This window comes from Stegostoma tigrinum, chromosome 9, assembly GCF_030684315.1.
Source record: "Stegostoma tigrinum isolate sSteTig4 chromosome 9, sSteTig4.hap1, whole genome shotgun sequence".
NCBI lineage: Eukaryota > Metazoa > Chordata > Chondrichthyes > Orectolobiformes > Stegostomatidae > Stegostoma > Stegostoma tigrinum.
The window spans coordinates 30,371,625-30,393,631 of NC_081362.1; the positions used below are offsets into that span (position 1 = coordinate 30,371,625).

Below are 22,007 nucleotides of genomic sequence, written 5' to 3' on the forward strand. Positions count from 1 at the left end.
TAACGGCTCTCAGCATCGTCATTCTTTGTTAATTGCGGTGGTTTTTTTTGTCGAATACGCGCTGCCTTCCCGCAGTTGTGTAACTGTGGCTACTACTACTACTACTCCTCCAAAATCTGTCTTGATCTTTCTGTTTTCGTTGCAGTGGTGGCAGATGTTCGCTGCGCAACGTCTTAAACTAAAAAAGGGCTGAAAGCGGCAGAGTGTAAATACAAGGGGGAGGGGACGGGATGAGAGACGGGGGATGGGCCAGGCTGGAACGCACCGACAGTACAGCTGATTGTGACTCTCCCAAAGCGTCGTACGCTCTCCTTTATGTGATTTAGCCCACTTATTTGTGGAGTGATTTTTAAATTAAACGTATTAATGTCAGAGTAAATTTTTAGAGAGTTGCATCTTATTTAGCTTTTTGATGGTAGGGCCCTGAAGTTTTCGCTTCCTACTTTGCTTTTCAAGAATGTTTTATATTCTAAATTAATGTACATTATTTGGTGTATTCCATCTTTTTTCAGATAATTACTTAAAAGCTGATTTCTCCCACATTGCGAAACAATCTTATGGAAAGTTTTCATGTGGAATAGTGCATGTTTAAATGATGTAACGTTTAATTGGAGAAACTACACTTGGTATTGCTTGTGTTTGCCAAATTCTGACTGAATTTAATTTTAAACTCTGTTAAGAAATGTCTGCAATCCACAAATTTTGAATAAAAAGGGGAAGTAAACTTAATTGAGTTGTAAAGAATCCGTTGGCAAGTGTAACATCTACAGTTCATGCAAAGATGTTTAAAATGGCTAGTGGTATTATTTAAGTATACTTTATTTATCAAGTTATCTGAAGAGTGCATCTCAGCTATGTATTGTCTGTCTGTGGATGACTTGCCCAATTATTTTAATGTGAAGTTATAGGTACATCACAAATGTATTAAGTGCAGGTGTAGGAAGTATCATGCTGTTCTGTATCAATTTGAGGCACACCTCCTGAGCCAGGAGGCTTAGACTGCAGTCCCACCTGTTCCATCTGTGTTATAACATCCCTAAACAAGTTGATTAGAAAATAATTGTGACTTATTCTACATTGCAAGTTGCCTTTTTATTATAATGTCCTATTTTGCCTCCTTTGTAGTTTTTGAAGTTATGTAAAATACAGGATAGAATCCCTGAAATGTCAAGGAAGGTTATTCAAAAGCAAAGATTTTTAGCAACTATAAATGAGACTTACTTTCTAATGGATGGAATTTTGATCCCCCAAAATGATGATGCTCCTGAAGTTTGGTATAATTTTTTGCCTGAATCCAACCTCCAGCTGCTATTCTGATATTGGTGCTTACCTACCAATTGATGCAGCTTCACTGCAGAAGGAAAATTGTGACATGTATTTGGGGAAATGATACTTTCAAGAAATGGAAGCAGAAAGTCAATTGCATATGATGCTGCTCATCCCAGTCTTAGTTGATATGGTTAATGTTGCTGCCCAGAATCATCCATGTCAGTCTCTTAATCAATGATGAGTTGCTTTTGTTTATCAGCCTCTTACTCTAAAGCCATAGCAGTAATAGGAAAGGTTAACATTTCATATGTGCTATTGTAAAGAAATAACTGGCAAGAGTTCTTTTCATTTGCTTTTTTGAGCTATGTTTTATTTTATACAAGATTAACACAGTACAAGGAATGGTTGTCATGGAGTTTTACTGTTGGATATCATAGCTATTTGTTTATCCATGTGATATGACTATGTATACTGATCAGTCAAGAGCATGCACGTACAGCTGCTTGCCTGTTCAATTCTCTGACTGTCCTTGTCTGTTGTGTAAATGCACAGGGCACTTGTCTGCCTGTGACTTTATTAGTCATCCTCTCACTAGAAATTTTCAATATAGTTAATGGACCAGATCTAATGTTTTTTTTCTTTAATAGCATTGCTGATCCATGCACTAAATCCACACACAGCTTTACGAAATTATGCACATTTACCAAATAGGTGTGGTCAATGCCTCAAGCTCCAAAGTCAGAAAATGGCTGCAAATCTGTCTTCTAGCCATTCCTCTGGTTTTGGAAAGGGAATGTTTTGCATGCTAGACAGAATGTCTTTTAAAAACAAATATGCAGTGTAATGTAATAGATACTTTTCAGTAATATACTTGAGTATGCAAATAAGAATTTTTTAAATTGAAGATTTAGTTGGGCCTGGGGTGGGGGTGGAATTTGCAGGAGTTGACTATATTGCAATTATTGTTGAATACCATATACAGTGGTAGCACTAAAATGCTCTCCTTCCACGAGAAACCATATGTATCAATGTGGCTGTTATCCCTAGTCACTATCATAAGTTGGTGCCCACGGCCTCCCTGCGCTCAAGTTCATACTGCTCACAATTGCATCCTCTACCCTTCTTGTCCACACTTTGCCACATACTACTATTGGCAGCTGCATTTTCATCTGACTAGGCCCCAAAGACCCTCCCTAAACTTCTCCAGCTGTCTGCCCCTAATATTATGCAAATTGCCAAAGAAATGCTTCTTACGATCGTTCCTAACTTTGTGGCATGACCTGTGCTCATACTCCAAGAAGGAGTAATTTTTACTTCTACACAAAACATTGGGTTGTTTGCTGAGATTGTTGGGCCTACATTGTTTTTCCTTCCTCTGCTTTTCTATTGTTTTGCACTAGAAGTAGCAGAAGAACACAAGATATCATCATTCTCTTTTAATTAAAGAGAAATACAATTATTGTGTGGCTGACATTCTATAATCTTTTAGCAAGAATTGAAGTTGAAATCATGTTGATTGTGAAATAGCCAAATCACAGTTTCCCAATTGCTCATCCCTTGGATTGGCGGTGGTACTGCATTCTCCCAACTATCATAGGCTGACAGAACAGTGCAGCATGGTACAGGCCCTTTGGCCCACAGTGTTGTGTGAACTTTTTACCTGAATTATAAGGTCTATCCAACTTCCATCCCTGCCTTTTTATATGATCATCCATATGCCTATCTAATTGCTGCTTAAATGGCCCTAATGAGACAGAGTCCACTACCTTCTCCGGCAATGCATTCCACACCCCTACCACTCTGAGTAAAGACTCTGTCTGTGAGGTCTCCCTGATCCCTACCTCTACTCGCTTTAAAGCTATGCCCCCTTGTAATAGCTACCTCCACCCTAGGAAAAAGTCTCTGGCTGTTCATTCGAACTATACCTCTGATCGTTTTGTACACCTCTATCAATTCACCTCATCCTCTGTCATTCTAAAGAGAAAAGCCCAAGTACTTCCAAGCTTTCCTGGTAAGACATTGCCTCCATTCCAGGCAACATCCTGGTAAATCTCCTCTGTACCTTTTCCAACACCTCCACGTCTTTCCTGTAATGATGTGACCAGAACTGGACACAATACTCCAGATGTGGCTGAACCTGGCTTTTGTATAGCTGGAGCATAACTTCACGGCTCTTGAACTCAATCCCTCTGAAAAAATAACACACCATATGCCGCCTTAACAACTCTAGCCACCTGGGTGGCAGCTTTCAGGGAACTGTGAACATGACCCCAAAGATCCCTCTTCTCTTCCACACTGCCAAGAATCTTTCCATTAACCCTGTATTCTGCTTTCAAGTTTGTCCTTCCAAAACAAATCACCTCACACTTTTCAGGGTTAAACTCCATCTGCCACTTCTCAGCCCAGCTCTGCATCCTATCAATGCCCCTTTGTAACCTAGAACAGCCCTCTGCACTGTCCACAATGCGATCCACCTTCATATCATTCGTGAACTTACTAATTCACCCTTCCACTCCTTCATCCAAATTATTTAGAAAAATCACAAATAGATGTCGTCTCAGGACAGATCCTTGTGGTACACCACTCGTAACTGAGCACCATGTTGAATATTTTCCGTCCACTACCACCTTTGAATCCAATCTGCCAAATTTTCACCCTATCCCATGCCTCCTTATGTTTCTGCACGAGCCGACCATGGGGAACCTTGTTAAACGCCTTAAATCCGTGTATACCACATATACTGCTCCACCTTCATTCACCTGTTCAGAGAATTCAGTGCAGTTTGTGAGGCATGATGTACCCCACACAAATCCATGCTGACTATCATGAACCAAACAATGCCTTTTCAAGTGATCATAAATCCAATCTCTCAGTGCACTTTCCAATAATTTGCCCACAACTGATCTGTATTTTCCGGGGTTACCCCTATTCTGTTTTTTTTTGAATGAGGGAATAACGTTTGCCACTCTCTAATCTTCTGGCACTATACCTGTGGACAGTTAGGATGAAAAGACCATCGCCAAAAGCCCTGCGATCTCTTTCCTTGCTTCTCATAGAATCCTTGGATAAATCCCATCAGGCCTGGGAGACATACCTATCTTCAAGTTCCTCAAAATTCCTAGTTCATCTTCCTACTAGCATCGACCTCTAGCCTACCACCCTGTTTCTCACTGTACTCCTCTACAGCTAGGCCCCTCTTGGTTGTGAATACCAAAGAAAAGTATTCATTAAGGACCTCTCCTAACCCTTTTGGCTCTGTGCACGAATTCCCTTTCCAATCCTTGATTGGCCCTACCCTCTCTCTGGTTATTCTGTTGTTCCTCATATGGGTAAAAAGTCTTGGTTTTCCTTGATCCTATCTACCAAGGTTTTCTTATGCCCCCTTATAGCTCTCCTAAGCCCTTTCTTCAGCTCCTTCCTGGCTAACTTGTATCCCTCCACAGCTTTTTCCGTTCCTTGTTTCCTAAACCCAACATAAGTAACCTTCTTCCTCTTAACCAGTTGTTCAACCTCTCGAGAACCAAGGTGCTCTCACTCAACTGCATCTCCCCTGCCTGCTGGAGACAAACATATTGAGCACATACAGTATGCATTCCTTAAACAATCTTCACACTTCAATCATGCTCTTCCCTGACAGCATCCGTTCCCATTTTCTGTTACCCAGTTCTTGTCTAACAGAATGCGACAATTACATCATTTAAAAGGCAACATCCCCCACTCCCTCTGGCAGCTCATTCCATACATGCACCACCCTCTGTATGAAAATGTTGCCTCTTGCATCCCATTTTAAAACTTACTTTTTCTCAGCATAAACCTGTGCCATCTAGTCTGGGACTCGCTGACCCTGGGGAAGGGCCTTGGCTTTTCAGCCTGTCCATGTCCCTCATGACCTCTTAAGGTCACCCCTCAGCATCCAACACTTCAGAAAAAATAGTTGCAATCTATTAAGCCTTTGCCTGTAGCTCAAATTATCCAACCCTGGCAAAATTTGTCAATCCTCCTGAACCCTTTCAAGTTTCACAACTTGCTTCCTTTAGCAAGGAGACCAGAACTGAATGCAATATTCCAATAGTGGCCTAACAAATGTTCAGTACAGCACAACATAATCGTCAATTCTATACCCAGTGTTCTGACCAATAAAGGCAAGTGTACCAAAGGCCATCTTCAGTACCTTGCCCACCTGCGACTCCACTTTGAAGGATCTATAAATCTGGGAGTGAAACTGTTTGAGGATGGATGAAGTGTAGAGAGAGATGGAAAACCCCTTAAGGTTGACACATCTGAGCTTGTCCTCTGAAGCAGAGGAGATCAATAGGGGATATGATTGAGATGTATAAAATCAAGGGCCATAGGTAGGTTTCTTCATGTCTACCTGTTCTTGATGGAGGGATCAATAACTGAGGCATAGACTTAAGATAAGTCAGGAGGTTTAGACGTGATACAGGGACACACTTGTCTTCCCCCCCCAGAATTTCCAGTTCACTGCCTCTAGGGATGGTAGAGACAAAACCATCTACATGTTTTACCTATTTAGATGTGCACTTGCCATCCCAAGGCATACAAGGCTATGGACCCAAGCGCTGGAAAATGAGATTAGAACAATTTATGTGGTTCCTTTGGACTGGCACAGATGCAGTGGACTGAAGGGTTTTTACCTTTGCTTAGATCTCTGACTCTGACATGGAAGAGAAGTGTTTGTCACTCAAAAGCAAAGTATGTTGCAGTACCATTTGAAACCCTCCAATTAATTCACTTTTTATTTGGCTTTTTATTTTACTTCATGTCTTTCGAGGTGTTTGGCAAAACTCACTTCCATACACTGACATTTCCCTCCTTGTTGCCTGTCACAGGCTCCCGCATGGCTCATGTTGATTCCAAATGAGTTCTGAAGAAGATTTGCTGGACCTGAAATGTGAACTCTGCTTTCCCTCAACACATGTTGCTAGACCTGCTGTGTGTCTCTGAATATCTTGTTTCAGATTTCCAGCGCCAGTAGTTCTTTTGTTTTATTCCGTTCTTCATGTTACAAGTATCTCTGTGACTTAGAATGTTCTTTGGATTGTTGCTATAACAAAGTTCTTAGGTGCACACTATTGGTCCCTCTATCAAGGCAACTTCGTGCTACTTGGTTTCAGTTCCATTTAATTTTCTCATTTGTAACCTTAAAGTTGTTTCTTTCTCGTGCTGAGTTGCACTAACTTCCACAACTAGTTACAACTTCCTGTCCCCCTCATTCCCTCTTCTGTAGAAACAGAATAGGAGCAGGATTAGGCCATTCAGCCCTTTGTAGAGCTTGCTACACCATTCAATGATCATGGTTCATCATCCATCTCGGTGTTCTGTTCCTGGTTTCTCTCCTTTTGATCCCTATAGTCCTAGAAGCCATATCTACATCTCTCTTGGAAGTCGTCAATATTGTGGCCTCAATAGTTTCCTGTGGTAGAGAATTCCACAGGCTCACTGTTCCCTGGGTGAAGAAATTCCTTTTCAACTGTGTCCTAAAAGGTCTACTCCTTTTATCCTTTAGACTTGCCCTTATCCACAGTCATCAAGCACCCTGCATTTAGCTGATCTAATGTGATTAGTTTTTTTATTCATATACATTCCAGTGAATATTGTCCTGACTGATTCAGTCTCCCACTGGACATCAGACCCACCATCCCAGGAATCACTAACAAACTTTCTTTACCTTCCCTCCATATTTAGCACATCCTTCCTAAGATAAGGTGACTAAAACTGCACACAGTACTCCAGGTATAGTTTAACCAATGCTCAATACAGTTGTAGCAAGTTACAGCTTTCAGCAACTGTTCTATAAGGGCATCCAAGTCTCATTACCCCTCCTCCCTTTCCGTATCCAGTACCATGCGTATAACCTGCCTGCCTTTTTTTGTTTTCATTTTTTGTAACCAGCATGGATAACCTCACGTTTTATCTGCCTTGTATCTGTATACTGTACTACATTTGCTGTCTCTAAACTTGACAATCGCATTAAGCTTTTCTGTATCCTATTCAAGCATCTTGAGTTTTGTCATCTGCCATTAAAGTCATAGAATCCTACAGTGCAGGTAGAGGCCGTTTGACCCAGCAGGTCTGCACTGATCCTCTGGAGAGTCTTCTGCCCAGACCCATCCTATATCCATAATCCACTCGGTCTGCACATTCCTGGACACTACAGAGTAATTAAGTATGGACAGTCCACCCAGTGCATGTTTTTGAACTGGGAAGAAACCAGAGCACCCAGCAGAAATCCATGTAGACGTGGGGAATATACAAACTCCACACAGACAGTCACCTGCCCAAGGCTCGTATTGAAGATTATCCCTGGTTCTGTGAGGCAGCAGTTCTAACTGTTCTAGAGACATCGTTGAATATATTGTGAATAGCCAAGGTCGAAGCACTGATATCTGCAATTCCGCAACTAATTGTTGGCCTCTACTCTGAAAAAGACCTGTTTGACTTTCTCTCCTGTCTACCAACCAACTCACTAACCATGTCCATACCCACCCTCCAATTTATTTCAATTGTGCACCTAAACTTTTAGGTGAAATCTTATGGAAAGCCTCCTGAAAATCCAAGTAAACCCATGCACTGGCTCTCCCTTGTCTTGTCTATTGGTTACATCCTCAAAACATGCCAGCAGATTTGACAAGCATAATTTCCCAGTCATAAATTCATGCTGACTAACCAATCTTGTCACTTTTTTTCTAAGCTATAAACTGACTCTAGAATTTTTCCCACTACCAATGTCAAGTGTCCTAGTTTACAATTCTTCTGTGTTTCTCTCTACCTCACTGTCTTAAAGTGGGGTTACATTAGCTACTCCTAATCTGGAGAAACTGTTCTAGAACTTAGTGCCACTCCCTATGTGGCTCAGTGGTTCGCACTACTCCCTCGCAGTGCTAAGGACCCTGGTTCAATTTCACTGTTGGGCGACTGTATGGAGTTTGTACGTTCTCCCCATGTCTGCGTAGATCTCCTCTGTGCTCCAGTTTCCTCCCACAGTCCAAAGATATGTAGAGTAGGTGGATTGGCCATGTTAAATTGTTCATAGTGTGCAGGGATGTATAGATTAGAGGGGTTTGGGGAATGGGCCTGGGTGGGATGTTCTGAGGGTTGGTGTGGACTTGTTGAGTGGGAGGGTCTGTTTCCACGCCGTAGGGATTCTGTGAAATAAACGTAGAATTTGGGAAGATGACCACTATAGCATCTGCTATTTCTTTCTTCGGTACTCAAGGCCTGATTAAACTTCATGGGATTTATTTGCCCTCAATCCACATTTTATTGCAGCCACCATGTGTATGGCCACTCAACTTGCCGAAATCACACTGAAGCATCTCTGAATCCTTCTCATAGCTCACCCTCCCATCCAACCTTATCTGATCTGCAGATTTTGAGTTATCAAATTTGTTCCCTGTTCCCTCATCCACATCATTAATTTGTTGTGAATAGCTGGGGTCTAAGCACTGATCCCTGCATCACTCCACTTGTCAATGCCTGGCATCTGGGAAAAATGCATATTTATTTCTCCTGTTCCCTACCTGCCAACCAATTTTCTATCCACAATCTCTCAAACTCCTGATCCTAACTAATAAGGATGTCTACTTGTCATCACTCTCTTCTGTTTGCACGCCTGTAAGAGTTTCTATGTTCCTCTTTCTTCCCCGCCCGAGCTTATTCTCGCACTCCTTTCATAATTACATCCTTTTGTCTTCCTTTGGAATTCTAAACAGCTCCCAGTCCTCAGATTAATGACTTTTTAAAAAAACTTGTGGCAAATGTTTGGTGTCTTCCTTGGATGTAGTACTATGCCTTCATAAGCCATGGTTTAGCCGCTGTTTTCTGTTTTAGCTTTGTGCCAGACAAGAATCAACAATTGTTGCAGTTCACTCGTTTGCTGTTGCCTTTCTACTGTCATCCCTTTTAAAGTAACGTTCCTCATCTATCATAGCCAACTGGTGCCTAACTGACTGTCCTGATTTCCCCTAAATAGAGTTAAAACCCTAATCTTTGTTTCAACTGACATTTCCTGTCTCAGTGAAGAATTATGTTATATTCGGGGCCTTGCATCAGCTAGATTGCTCATTGTTCTTTTCTCATTACACAGTGCCCAGTCTAGAATAGCCTCTTCTCTAGTTGGTTCCTCAATCATCCACTGCATTATTTTGAATTCCTGAAATGTATGCCTCTACTGTGGCATTGTTAATAATTAGACTTGCCCAACTTGTACGTAGATTAAAATCATCCACGTTTATAGATAGTGCTTTTATTGTATGTATCTCTAACTTCCTGTTTAACAGTTTTGGACTCTGAGGAATCCCCATTAATGTTTTTTTTGTCCCTTTAGGGTTTCTCATCTCTACCCATACAGATTCCATGTTTTGAAGCTAATATTCATCCGCACTATTGCATTGATTTACCCTTCAGCGATTCAACTCCACTGGTTTTATGTTTTTCTGTCTCTTGTAAATACTGAATATTCCTGGATCATCAGTTCCCACCCTGAGTCAACCTGCAACTACATCTTCATTACCTTGATTATATCATACCAGTTTTTACCTATTTTGCCCAATCAATTCATTCACTTTGCTGTGAATGCTCCACGTGATCCAACACAAAAGTCAGGCCTTAAAGGCTTTTAAGGTAACTTGTCCCCCTGCCATTATTTTCCCCCATATCCTTGGTTGATCTTGGACCTTTGAACTCACTGTCACTTTTTTCTTGTCCATTCTTTTCTGTCTTTTGTTTTTGTCCTTTTTACTTTCCCCTTCCTCTGACTCCTTGCAAAGATTCACCCTCCCACCTCCGCCATTTCATTTGGGTTTAAAGCCTCCCCAACCATCTAACCACACCCCCAAAAATTCCTACAGTGCAGAAGTAGTGTGTTTGGTCCATAGAGTCTGCACTGACCCTCCAAACGTTTCGCACCCAGTTGCAGGCTCCCCACCCTGTCCCGCTAATCCTGCATTTCCCATGGCCATCCCACCTCACCTGCACATCCCTGGACAATTTGCCATGACCGATCCACTCAGCTGCCACATCTTTGCACCGTGAGTCAAAACCAGATCACCTGGCAGAACCGAATACAGGCACTGAGCACATGCACACTCCACACACAATCACCTCATTACAACAGAATATAGTCTTTGCAATCAACCCACAAAATGAAGCAAAAAAACACCTCTTTTCCCCACTGTATTCCACATTCCCAGAAATACACTTGGGCTGCCTGATTCAGGATATACTGTCTCCCAATTGTGCATTTGAAGCTTGGTGATCGTGTACTTTCAACTGTCCCTTCCTCGAATCAAGTAAGCTGAAATGACTCTCTTGTTAGGCTTCAGTAGTAATCGACATCTGTTGAAGCCCTGTTCAGTCCTCGGTTTAAATGCGACTCGGTCAGCTATCTTAGTCTTTTACCTGGACAACTGGAGTTTCTGAATAAGAATACCTAACAGTTGCTCAACTCCCAACTCATCTGCCAAAGAACCAAAGGCAATGTCCATTTCTTTAGATAGGAGTCCTCACCACCTGGATTCCTCCCTCTGGCCTCTTGTCTGCATTTTGATTATTTTAAGAACAGTTGACGTGACATCAGCCACCCTAATTTGTCTTCACACTCACCTCCAATAACCTGTCTTTCTTTGAGTTTGCAGCACTGTATTCTGTCAGATATGACCCTGACTTATCTATCCTGACGGGTGAGGTGCTGTTATCTGGCTCCTTTTTCTTTAAAAGAGGCTCAGACACCACATCCCTCGTACCCTTGGACTGTGACTTACCACTGTTGACAGGACAGTTGCTGACCTCAGCCCTTCTGATTTTCCACAGGGCGCCCCCCCGCGCCAATACAACCCAATTATTATGAAAACCAAAAGAACAGCGAATGCTGTAAATCGGGAACAAAACCCAGTTACGCTTTCTTCCCAAAGTCTTTAACCAGGACTAAACTAACAGACCTGTTGTTTGTCTGATTCTGCCCCACTGAGCTTGTTTCTTCTATCTTCATTTTTTATTCTCCTCTCCTCATCGGTTTATGGTTCTTCTAATGCTTTGGAAATTGCAAAAATCAATCTAGTTTCCTGGCCCTAGCCACTGTCTCCACCATGGCTGTGTAGTCTGTCTACACTACCACCAAGGGGATATTGTAATTGGGTATGCTTCTTCCTTTGGACAGCTGTTTTCAGTGAAAATTCCTAGTTGATTTAGAAAAAGTGAGATAAGTTAATGGTGTGCCTAATGTATAATGTGTCCCAGTTTTTGCCTGTTTCTTTGTGGAGTATGTAAAATACTCCTTTTTGGAAGTGCTCCTTGGGGTTCTCTTCCCACAATTTTCTCCAGTGCATTGGTTACCTTAGTGCTGTTTTTCTCTAATCCAGAATTTGAAAAATTAAATTTCTTCCAATTTCCATCCTCCTGTTGCCTTTTACCTGATCCATCTTGGAATATTCTCTCTCTTCCTTGATAATGACTTAGTTGTTATGCATGGAAACAGACCCTTTGGTCTGATTTGTCAACAATGACCTGAGATCCCAATCTGATCTAGCCCCATTTGGCCTATATCCCTCTTAAAACATTCCTATTCGTAAATCCATCCAGATGCCTTTTAAATGTGATAATTGTACTTGTCTCCACCACTTCCTCTGGCAGTTTGTTGCATACCTGCACCAGGCTCTGGGTGTAAAAGCTCTCTGTCAGTTCTTTTTTTTAAAAAAAAAACTATCCTCCCCTCACCTTTTACAGCTTTGGACTCCCTGACCTGAGGAAAAAGACCTTTTTTTTTTTATCTAATCACCCTATCCATAATTATCTGTCACCCCTCAGCCTCCAATGCTGCAAGGGAAAAAAAATCCCCCAAATATTCTCCTTCCCCCCCCCCCCCCCAAAAAAAAAACTCAAACCCTTGAATCTCAGCAACATCCTTGTAAATCTTGACAGAGTACAGAAAAATCTAACAGCATCCCTCATAGAAGGGAGGCCGGAATTGTATGCAGTATTCTTGAAGTGGCCTCACTAATGTCCTGTACAGCTGCAACATGACATCCCAATTCCTACACTGTGTTCTGACCATTGAAGGCAAATGTGTCTTCACCACCCTGTCTACCTGTCAGGTAGCACAGTGGCTCATTGGTTAGTAGTTCTGCCTCACAGCCCCAGGAATCTCCGTTCTTCACATAGACACATTCTTCCTCTGTTTATGTGGATTTCCTCCCACAGCTGAAAGGTATGCTGGTTTGCAGGGATAGAATAGAGGTGTGGGTCTGAGCCGCTTCTGTATCGCCAGCCTACAGTCTGAAAAACAACCTCCTCCTCTTTTAAATGAAAAGTATAAACGGGAAAAGCCAAGACCCTGCTGACACTGCACCCATCGGACCTTCCTGGGACAGGGACAAGGACAGCACCAGGTGAAACACCAGAGCAAAGCCCACTCTACTTTTTACAAAACACAAAATAAAGTTTAATTGTGTCTTTATTTTCACTTAAAAATCAATCTGAGGGAGAAACAAAAATAAATGAATGAAAAATGGCTCTCCCCTGACCTCATCCCACCTACCTTTTAGGTCAGGGATCAAAAGGAGCCAAAATAAAAAATTAAACTGAATCAAAATGTACGAACATAAGTAAATCCTGTGCTCTATCCCTGTTGTACACTCCTGGGAGAAGACAATAATAGTTAACATTGAATGGTTGTTCTCCTGCTCATTTCAACTAAAAATAAAATTAATCTCCACTGATCCCCATTTGGGACAGGAATAGAATGGGGCTAAAATAAAAGCCCTCTTGACTCTTCCAAGGGTTCCAAAATTGCAACAAAGGGAAAATAAAACAGCCCTCTGCCTTGGGCACCAAACTGAAAACAAATGCAGACTCAAAAAATCAAGACAGAAATGGTTTTCTGTAGTACACGATCAGAATATCATCCACATTGATAATGTACTCCAACCCCCATGGCACCCAGCGGTCTCAACTGAGCTCCGTGAGCTTTTCCTGGGTGGTCATGACAAACCCAGGGGAAAGGAGCAAAATGACCAGCTAATTTATGACCAACACTCTCTTAGTCTGTAGGGCAACACTTGAAGCAACCCTGTCCAGCGTGCTTAGGTGGATGGTTGCCTTGGTTTCCAATTTATGCCAACTCACTGTCCAGGATTCCTCAGCAGAACATAGATGGACTCCCAGGCAGAGGATGTTAGTGGTACTTTGTGAAGCGCAAGAGCTCCTCTGACCAGAAATCCCAAACACTTGCTTCAGTTGATTCTCGCAGAGGAAGCCACAGAGTAGACCACCTGGCCCCCTCACATCCTCCCCAGTCATCTGGGTCAGTGAACAAAAGGAGTACTTGTCAGCATATGTGAAGAGCACCACCTGTACCCCCAGTCTCTGCAGAGCCAAGTCTGATGGTTGCTTCTGCAAAGGGCACAGGAATGGCTCCACGCAGAGAGAATAAAGCTGATCAGATGGAGTAGCCCTGACATATCCCTGCCCCAAATTACAGGGGTGCTGTAAGGAACCTGTTAACCTTCACTAGACATTCGGCAGTGACACAAGCTGGATCTGGGTGACAAAGTACATCCCGAACCCAAATGCTCTCAGTCTCAAGTTAGTTACTCATGATTCACTGTCGAATTCTCTAACTTGATCAACAAGAGGCAAAGTGCTTGACTGGCTAGCTCTGTAGGAATAATGGATCACGTCCTACACTAGTAAATGTTATGGATGCTCTCGTCCAAGACAGTATAGGACTGGTCTGAGTGGATTATGTGGTTCAGCACAGTGCTGAGGAATATCAAAAGTGCCTTGGCAAAAATTTTGTAGTCCATGCTGAGGAGGGACTATGTACCAAGAAAGGGGCATCTCTCTGGTCATGATATATTCCCCTAGATACCATAGGATGAGCACAGTAGCCTTTCTTCTCTCCCCCCCCCCCCCCACCACCACCACCACCACCACCACCACCACCACCAATATCCTAGAAGAACTCTGCAATCAGCCCATCAAACCCTGGAAAGAAAAGAGGGCAGCTCCTCCAAGCTCAGGGGGAGAGAACCTGTTGGCACCCTCAAGGCTAACCTGCAGCTAGTCTTCCCATAGAACTTTGAGCTTCCTCACTGGGCAGTTCCAGAGAGAAGAGAGCTATATAATAGATTTAGAGGCCAAGAGGGGGACTAAGATGAGGGATCTGTATTTGGCTGGCAGCTCAAGGAGCTGCTGGTGGACCTGGTGCTTTTTGTTCCAGCAAATGAAGACCTGGAAGACCTGTGATCCCATGTATGCACCCTGGGACTCGACGCAGATCCTAGAGCTCAGCCGCCTTCTCTTCTTATGCCCCCTGATGGGCAGGGTTCCCATTGGGGTGACCAAGCCGTGACTCCAGGTCAAGTATCTCCTTCTCCAATCCCTTGATCCTGGATTTCTGCATCTTTCCTCCCCCCCCACCCCGCCACACCGGGGATGGAGCTAAGAAGAGTCTGCGCTTCTTCAAAGAAATACATCTGCTCAGGACCCATCCCAGGTATGTATGCGTTCATGAAGTGTAGCACAATACCTCTGAGATGAACCATGGAGTTGGAGCAGATGGCCTAGCATATGCTTCTTGACCCTCAAATCCCCAATAATAATGGGCCACCAACGTAGCCACCCTGGTAGAATTAGAGGCCAGGTGACTCAGGAAGATCCTACCCTGCCTGTCCAGGAACTACTGTCTCCTGAAGCGAAATGGATTTTTTGCGGGAGGTTCACCATGTACTTCTCTTTCATGAGGAGCAAGAGAATATGAAATCTGTGTTGGGCCTTCCTACTGCTATTGAAATTGAGGCTAGCTCAGGATGTCTTCATGGCTGCAGTACATGCCACCGCTACCACCAGTTAAAACAATGATAACCAACTGACTGAGCTGTGGGGGAGCGGGGTGCTCCTTTTTGTTATTTTTCCCCTCTCCATTCCCCAAGGATGCTACAAAGGAAATCCTGGCACCACCGCCTCGTGTTTTTGTCCTCTCCCCGGTCACCAATAACTGCTGGGCAGACATGATTAGATGCAGTGGAGATTTCCATCCGTCCACAGCCAACCGGACTCTGTCTGGGTGAAAGAGTGTCACCTGCAAAAAAATCCTGCTGCTCACTGAGGAAGAAGCAACCTTGTCTACGCACACCACTTCTTTTGCCGCTTCATCTAACTTGGTGGAGCTCGCAACTGAAGTTCCATTCTTTTTCAGTTTGAATAAATCCTCAATTAAAAATGGGCCACCAACAGTGTCACCCTGGCCATGTAGAGAGTGTCCACTACTTTGCCTTCTTTTAATCTTCTTTGTCACCTCTTAAAGTAAAAACTCAATCCAGTTAGCATGACGTGATTTTCCATGCACATAGCCATGTTGACTACCCCTAATCAGCCCTTGTCTTTTCGAATGCATGTAAACCCTGCCTTCAGAATCCCCTTCGACAACATACCCACCATTGCTGCAAAGCTCACCAGGCTGTAGTTCTCTGGCTTTTCCTTAACTTTCTTAAACAACAGCACCAAATTAACCAAACTCCAGTCTTCCAGCACTTCACCCATGGCTATCAATGATACAAGTATCTCAGCAAAGGGCTTGCTAGAGTCTTCCTTAGCTTCCTGAAGTTATGGGAAACCCATGATCAGGTCCCAGGGATTTATCTACCATTTTTTTGTTTTAAGATCTCTGGCACCACCTTCTGTTGTATGAACTCTTTTCAAGACATCACTATTTATTTCCAAGTTCCCTTGCTTCCATGCCCCCCTCCACAGTAAATACTAACATGAAATATCTGTTTAGTGTCTCTTCCATCTCCTGTGGTTCCAAACCTGCATGACTACATTTTAAGGGGCCTATTTTTTTGCCCTTCATGTATTTGAGGAATCCCTTTGTATTCTCCACAACTCCTCTCGTTTCTAAAATTCTCTTATGTCTCCTCTTTTTGCCTTCCTGATTTCCCTTGAGTATACTCCTGCTGCCCTTGAGCCATCTAGGGATTCTCACAATCCCAGGTGTTTATACTTGACATATGCCTCCCTGTTTCCTTGGCCAATGCCTCAATTTCTCTAGTCATCTAGCATTCCCCACACCTACCAGGTTTGCCCTTCCCACTAACAGAAACACATTGTCTCTGAGCTCTCCTTATCTCCTGTTTGAAGGCCTCCCACTTCCCAACTGAGAAATTTTACCTGTGAGCAACCTCCCGCAGCTTTTTTAGAAAGCTACTATCTATCGAAATTGGCCTTACTCCAGTTTAAACTTTAACTTTTAAAGATTAAGTCTATCCTTTTCTGTGACTATTTTAAAACTAATTAATAGAATTATGGTCAGAGATAATGGGAACTGCAGATCCTGCAGAATCTGAGATAACAAAATGTGGAGCTGGGTGAAATCAGCCGGCCAAGCAGCAACTTGGGAGCATAAAAGCTGATGTTTCGGGCTGAGACCGTTAATCGGAAAAGGGGGTTGTGGAAAGGGTTCTGATATAAATAGGGAGACAGATCGAAGATGGAGAGGAGACATACAAGTTAAAGGGTCGGGAATGGAGCCTGCAGAGGTGAGTGTAGGTAGGGAGGGGATAGGTCAAGTCTGGGGAGGATGGACAGGTCAAAGGAGCAGGATGAGGTTAGAAGGTAGGAAATGGTGGTGTGGCTTAAGATGGGAGGAGGGGATAGGTGAGAGGAAGACCAGGTTAGGGAAGTGGGGACCAGCTGGGCTGGTTTTGGGATGCTTGGGGGGAGTGGAGATTTTTGAAGCTTGTGAAATCCCCATTGATACCATTGGTGTCTGTAGGGTTCCTGAACAGAATGAGTTGCTGTTCCTGCAACCTTCGGGTGGCATCGTTGTGGCACTGCAGGAGGCCCAGGATGGACATGTCGTCTAAGGAATGGGAGGGGGAGTTGAAATGGTTCGTGACTGGGAGTTGCAGTTGTTTATTGTGAACCTAGCGTAGGTGTTCTGCAAAGCAGTCCCCAAGGCTCTGCTTGGTTTCCCCGATGTAGAGGAAGCCACAGCGGGTACAGCAGAAGCAGTATACCACATTGGCAGATGTGCAGGTGAACATCTGCTTGATGTGGAAAGTCCTCTTGGGGCCTGGGCCGGGGGTGAGGGAGGAGGTGTGGGGGCAGGTGTAGCACTTCCTGCGGTTGCAGGGGAAAGTGCCAGGTGTGGTGGGGTTGGAGGGGAGTGTGGAGCAGACAAGGGACTCTGAGAGTGGTCCCTCCTCCCCACTGACACATCGTCACTTGCCCTACCTTATTTCCCAGTTGAAGGTTAAGTATTGCTCCTTCTGTAGTAGGTACATCCGCATATTATTTAGAAAGAAAGTTTTTGTGTATGTACTTAAATTCCTTCCCGTCCAAGCTCTTAACACTTGCACTCCCATCCTAAGTTTGGAAAGTTAAAATTCTCTAGCATTACAGTCCTATTTTTCTTTCAGACATTGGAGATCCCCTTACATATTTACTTCTCCATTTGCTGATAAGGAAACTTTACCCATGTAATGTCACTGGGCAGTCTTCGAGGAATATTCTCCCTAGGTGCAGCAGTAATGTTTTCATAAACATGACCGTCGCTCCACTGCATCCCTTTTCTATCTTTCCTTTTAGCATGTATATCCTGGCAAGTAAAGCTGGCTGTCCTGTCCATCCCTGATCCACATTTTCTTTAATAGCTATGATATCCCAAACCCATGCTTCCAATCGGGCCCAAAGTTCATCTGCCTTACTTGTCAGGCCTCTGACATTGAAGTAAATACTGTTTAATTTTGTAACGAAGTATGGAGAAAAAGGGTTCTTGAAATGCACATTCACAGATTTCCTGAGGATGATAGGGCAAAAACAATTTAATCATTGAGATATGGAATGAGAGTAAGAATGTTTTGTTAGAACTGCTGAAACAGTAGGTAGAGCGCTGGAGGAGATTTAATTGCATGTAAAGTTGAGGAGCTGAGGTATAATAAGACCTTATTTTTTTTTCCTGGTCAGGGAAGGCAGCAAACAGGGCATGAATTTAAGTAAACTTGGTATGATTATAGGGTAGTTCAGGAATTAAGTGGTGGAGTGTAGACATTAGCACCATTAAAGTTAGTGAAATGTTCACGCCAGTTATTTTTTAAAAATACAATATGTACATGACATGTCTACAGGGCTGGGACTGTTTGGAATTTGGATTAATCTGGAAAATTTTTCCAGCTAGCATTCTGATGGGTCAAATGGCCACATTCTATGCTGTCAGGTTTCCACGTTTCTAGTTGTTTACATTTGTTCATGGGATGCGGTTGATAAATGACCTCACTGATGTCCTTCCTCTCTACCATGTTGCTGTCTTGGCATTTCCTTTGCAAATGCATTCTACCCTGAATCCATCCCAATATAGAGGGGACTGTTGTGCAATTCAAACTTGATTTTTGTCCTAAAATTGCACATCAACACTTGATTGTAAAGCCAAATTAGTCTGCAGATATAAGAATTTATTGGTTCTATATTTACCTGAATATGCCTTTTGATTTATGCTTTGAAGAAGTTGAATTATTTTCTTTTCTTTATTGAAAACGCAACTGTATGATTGGGCAAACAGAAGTAATTTAGAAGGGACTTGGTTATGAATTAAACTAAGTTGAAGTGGAAAAGGGAACCCAAATATTGATCATATTGCACTAGTACAATTGTGGCCATTGTTTCAAGTAACTTAGAGAAGTTAGAAGTTTACTTCCTAAACAAAAATGGATCTACTTTGGGCTCAAAATGTATGTAAACTGGTTTTTTTTTTCTTGGCTAGTATCAAGCCAATTCAACCAAACAACTACGCTTCCAAGAAACCTCGTCAGATTGGTCCTGCAACCCCCAAACATTGGCATCAACTCCCAAGAAACTATCACCTGAGACCCAATGGTGACAATTAATCCGAACTGGCCAAAAGAACATCCCACATTAGAGACTTGGGTGGCAGAAAGTCTGCAAATCCTTGTTAACAACTGTTAAGGATTTGCCAGTACTACCTCAAAACCTTTGGGGGGAGATGAAGGGAAAAAATGTTAGTCTTGATGCATGTAAAATGATGTAGACGTGCCAGTGTTGGGCTGGGGTGGACGACGTCAGAAATCACATGACTCCACGTTGTAGTCCGACCAGTTTATTTGAAAACGCAACCTTTTTGGAGCGCTCCCCCCCCCCCCCCCCTTCCAGGTGTTAGTGAGAAAGGTAGTATCAGAGGCAGAATTTAGAAGTAAAAGATCAAAAGGTCACCCCACTGATTTAGGAAATATTAAACAAACCTGAGATACTGTTAAATCCTTCTTCCGTTAGAAGGTATGAATTGATTTAACATTGTACATCCCCAAATTCCGTTCAAGTCAGAGTCAGGCTGGCTTTGTCTAAAGTGAGAATTTACAGAAAGCCGCACTGACTGTCTATAAATAGTGTGCATTTTGAACAACGTAACATGTATCTGCAAGTCGGCGGAGTGCAGAGAGCGACAGCGAGAGCGAGAGAACAAACCTACATAGTGGCAAGCGTATTGCGTGATGGTGTCCTTGACCACTGACGTGTGCCTTCACTGAGAGATTGTCCCTGTCAGGTGATTGTTTCACGGTGCCGTTCATCTGTTGTAGCATCTGCATGGTTTTGCCAATATACCACACCTTGGGGCACCCTTGCCTGCAATGTATGAGAGACAACGTTGACCGAGTCACGTATGTCTGCTGTGCACATAGTAGGTGTTTCCATGTGTGATAGCGTCCATGATGTGTCTAGCAACGGTTGCCACGATAGAGTTGTATATTGTTGTGGTCAATGTTGTCCTGCAAGCAGTGGTCTGTTTAACTTTGTGTTTGTTTTGAAGGCAAGAAGTGGATGTGTGGGGAAGACCTTGGCAACGTGCTTATCGTCATCTATGATATGTTGAAGGCTGTGAAGCCCATGGTGTAGTTTCTCCTTTCCCGGGAATTACTTGATGAGGAAGGGTACCCTCTCGGATGTCTCCTGTCTGTCTTCTGAGGAGACAGTCATAACAGTTTTTCACTGTGGTGCATTGAGACTGGCGATCAATGGGTTGAGCATTGTGTCCTGTTCTAATGAGGGTGTCCTTCAACACCTTCAAGTGCCCATCTTTCCTTCTTATCTGAACAGATCCTGTGTATGCATGGGTCCTGTGTGTAGAGAATGGCTGTTGATAATATATTTATGTTGGAAACTAGAGATGTGTAACATTGAAGTTATCCATAAGCTTGCAGAAGAGTGCATTGAGGTGTCCATCCCTGATAGAGATTCATGTGTCTGAGACTGACTGACTGATTCTAAAGAGTAGTCCATGTTGGGTTGAAACATGTTGATATTGCTAAGTAGTTGTTTCACTGATTCCCCTCCTCACCATCAGTTCAAAGGAAGAATATGTTGTCAATGTATCTGGTGTATAGCGTTGGTTCTGTGCAGCAAAAAAGTCTTGTTTGACCCGGTGTGTGAAAATCGAGGCATTGGGCAGCAAGTCTGGTCCCAGAGGCTGTTCCGTGTGTCCTGTTAACAGGCTGATTAGAAAAATAGGTTCAGAGATGTTATTACACACCTTTTTGTAGCAGATGAGAGTTGAACCTGGGCCTCCTGCTGTAGTGGCAGGGACGCTGCGACTGTGCCACAAGAGGTAAATTTTGGTGCAGCTACTGTTAGTCTTTTCAGACACTACTTTTGGTTATTTAGCTAAATTTTAAAAGCTTTGTTAGGTGATGCAGTGGCATATAACGCTACCTCTGTTTTAAGTGTTTGTAGTTTTTTAAACTTTGAATCTGTAAGTTTTTTTTTCTTTACCTGAAAGAGATCTGAAACAAATTGAACTGTGATAAACTTGGTTTTTTCACCTATTTATGATTATGGTGACATGATGGCTCAGTGGCTAGCACTGTTGCCTCACACAGTGCCAGGGACCCAGGTTCGATTCTACCCTTGGGCCACTATATGTGGAGTTTGCACATTCTCCGTGTGCCTGCATGGGTTTCCTCCCACAGTCCAAAGATGTGCAGGGTAGGAGGATTGGCCATGCTAAATTGCCTGTAGTGTCCAGGGCTGTGTGTGGGTGAATTTAGTTGGGTTGGACATGGAAAAATGCAGGGGTAAGGAAGTGAGTTGGGATGGGATGCTGTTCGGAGGGGTGATGTGGATTTGTTGGGCAGAATGTCCTGTTTCCACACTGTCTGGATTCTATGATTAAGTCAGGCACTGTGGTTTGGCATCTTGTGTATTTTTATAAAAAAAAATCTTGTGACAATAAATTTCTGTTCTATTCTGTTCCATATTTTTGTTCCTAGAACAAAAATTCAAACTATGAGAATAAGTTTCACATGTGCAGATAACAAAATGTGAGGCTGGATGAACACAGCAGGCCAAGCAGCATCTCGGGAGCACAAAAGCTGACGTTTCGGGCCTAGACCCTTCTGCAGATCCTTTTTAAAATTAATTGTAAATAATTAGCACTCAAAGTCATGGATGCCTTCTGCCAAATCCATTAATACTTCTGTGACAGTGAATACTGACAGTCACATGGTTGAGTTCCAACAGTCCAACTATGCAGTAAGAGGAATACACGCGTGAATTCTGCAGTACCAAGCCGAGCGTCTGTCCAATAATAAATGTTTTAAATGAGTAGATTTTCTTTTGAATTAGTACATTTTGTATCATTGCATATGATAAAATAAATAGCAGCTCCTCAGCCCAGAAGAAATCCTCTTACATGAAAGAAACATCCTCTTTTA

At 43.0% G+C, this 22,007-nt stretch overlaps 1 protein-coding gene across 1 annotated transcript in view; it reads left to right on the forward strand.

The window, feature by feature from the left end:
- Nucleotides 1–22,007, forward strand: part of LOC125454999 (zinc finger protein 292-like) — a 158,085-nt gene that overhangs the window by 240 nt on the left and 135,838 nt on the right. The gene's annotated exons all lie outside the window — the stretch shown is intronic.